This window comes from Puma concolor, chromosome A2 (genome assembly GCF_028749965.1).
Source record: "Puma concolor isolate L17-30 chromosome A2, mPumCon1.1.hap2, whole genome shotgun sequence".
NCBI classification, from domain to species: domain Eukaryota; kingdom Metazoa; phylum Chordata; class Mammalia; order Carnivora; family Felidae; genus Puma; species Puma concolor.
In genome coordinates this window covers 115601508-115603825 of record NC_141668.1, presented here as the reverse complement: position 1 = coordinate 115603825, position 2318 = coordinate 115601508, and the positions used below count along the sequence as shown (strand labels likewise).

The 2318-nt window shown below is 50.0% G+C and overlaps 1 non-coding gene across 1 annotated transcript; it reads right to left on the bottom strand.

Annotated features, from left to right (window-relative positions):
* Window positions 1–1132: 1132 nt before the first annotated feature.
* Window positions 1133–1234, bottom strand: LOC112859548 (U6 spliceosomal RNA). Its single transcript, XR_015248633.1, has one exon. It is a non-coding gene; the product is annotated as a U6 spliceosomal RNA (small nuclear RNA).
* Window positions 1235–2318: the final 1084 nt, after the last annotated feature.

The window sequence follows — 2318 nt, the reverse complement described above, 5'->3', positions numbered from 1 at the left end:
AGTCGGACACTTGACCGACAGAGCTACCCAGGTACTCCTCCTAGACTACTTTTTGACTCAATTTCTCTTTCACGTAATAAAAGTGAGGGTACACTGCTAACTATAGGATTGCTTTGATATATGCAGACTTTCTTGCATGTACATGATTGAGTTTATCATAAGAAAGGCAAGAGAGAATGGGGTTGGAGAAAGAAAGGAGACAGCTGGATAGGGATTTTCATACTGGGCCTACTATCCACGGGCCTCAGCAGCCCTGCCACCAATCTGCCCAACTGTCTCATCAAGTTGGTCTTTCGAGTCATTCCGTGTTACAGATCTGCAGGCAGGTTTCATAGCTTCCCTGCTGTCAGCACAAGGCTTTTCATAGTACTGCCGCCCCTTAATGCCCTCAATGATCCCATCCATGGTGAGGATTCTGTTTAGGGTCCTGGAGGCACCTTGCACATTCCCTTCCTGTGCCATCATGGTCCTGGCAGTGAACTTCAGATGTTTTGCAATGACCTTGGGATTTAACTCTTCACTCTGCAGGACCCCACATCCTCAGGAACCAGCCACCAAGAACCTAAATCCCCTCTTCTTATAAGGACACCAGTCATGTTGGATTAGGGCCACCCTAATGACCTCATCTTACATTGATTACATCCACACAGACCCTATTTCCAAATAGTCACATCCACAGGTCCTGGGAGTTAGGACTTCAACATATCTTTTTGCGGGGGGACACAGTTCGACCCATACCCAACAGGTGAGTTGTTGTAAGGAAACACTTGTACAGAGGGACCTAATGGACAAAGGTTTGGGGAACTCTGCCCCGGCCCGAAGAGCATGGGAAAGGGAGTCAGGGGGGCAGAATCCGGCCCCAGCCTTGCCCTCACGATGGGAACTCCTTGGGCAATCCTGTTGTCCTCTTCTCTGAACCTCGGTTCCCTGGAGTTTTCCAGCTGGGTCCCACAGAGTCCCCGAGGAACCTGGGGAGACCTGGGGGAGGTCAGAGAGGGCAGGACTCCAGACCCCCCAGTATTAGCACCACTTTGCTCCAACTGTTATTGGGACAGTGGGGAAATCTCTTGTTTGACAAAAAGGCACCGAAATAACTTGCAAGATAAGAACCCTTTATTAATTCATATATTTTTAAAATAGGGAACTCTTCAGGGATTTGCGTGTCACTCTGTGCAGGGGCCATGCTAATCATCTCTGTGTCTTCTACCTTTAGCTGAAGCCAGCACTAAAACACTTTAAAACCACTGGGCTGGTGAGTCCGAGCGACTCCTTGCACCCGCTCTGATTTTAACTCATTCTCTTCCCTGGACTGGGAAGGGAGGAACAGCCGCTGCTCACTGCCCGCTTTTCTCTGGGAACAGAGTGTCTATCTGCACAGATTTTGCCCTCAGGAAAGACCCCGGTCTCCAGGCTCCCCTCTGAACCCCACCAGAGAGGAAGTGGAGGAGGCAGCTCAGCCTTGGGGCTCTTCCCTCACAGGCTCCAGCCACCCGAGGGACCTTTCAGTTCCCATAATTTGTTAATTTGCTGCTGAGGGTCTTCCTGCCACGGGGACTTTGTGCACGCTGTTCCCTCTGCTGTTCCCGCTGCTGGGGAGGTTCTTCCACCCCTTCACCTGCCTGCTGTACTCAAGCTTGGTCCCGCCTTCAGGGAAGTCTTCCCTGATCTCCCCTGACTAGTGAAGCACCCCCGCACCCCCACCCCACAACCAACACGGTTTTATAATCTCTAGGATACGGCTCATCCCTGTTGTGCATCAGACTCGCCTTGGCAGCTTTTTAAAAATACCCATTCCGGGGGAGCCTGGCTAGCTCAGTCAGTGAAGCAGGCTACTCGTTTTTTTCTTTTTAATTTTTTTTTTTAAAGTTTAGTTGTTTACTTTTGAGAGAGGGAGGGAGGCAGAGAGAGAGAGAGAGAGAGAGTGCACATGCGTGCGCACCATGGGAGAGGGGCAGGGAGAGAGAATTCCAAGTGGGTTCTGCAGGGTTAGTGCAGAGCTCCATGCGGGGCTTGAACTCAGACCCGTGAGATCATGACCTGAGCCAAAGTCGGACGCTTAACTGACTGAGCCACCTGAAGCATGAGACTCTTGATCTCCAGGTTGTGAGTTTGAGCCCCATGTTGGGTGTAGAGATTACTTAAAAAAAAAAAAAAAAAGCCATTCCCCAGGGCTCCCCTCCTGAACTTCTGATTCCTTTGGTCTGGCGTGAGACCAAGAACCTGCATCTTAAGCAGCTCCCCAGTTCATTCTTTTTAAAATTTTTTATGTTTATTTATTTTTTTAAAGAGAGAGGGAGAGGGAGAGAAAGAAGAGGAGG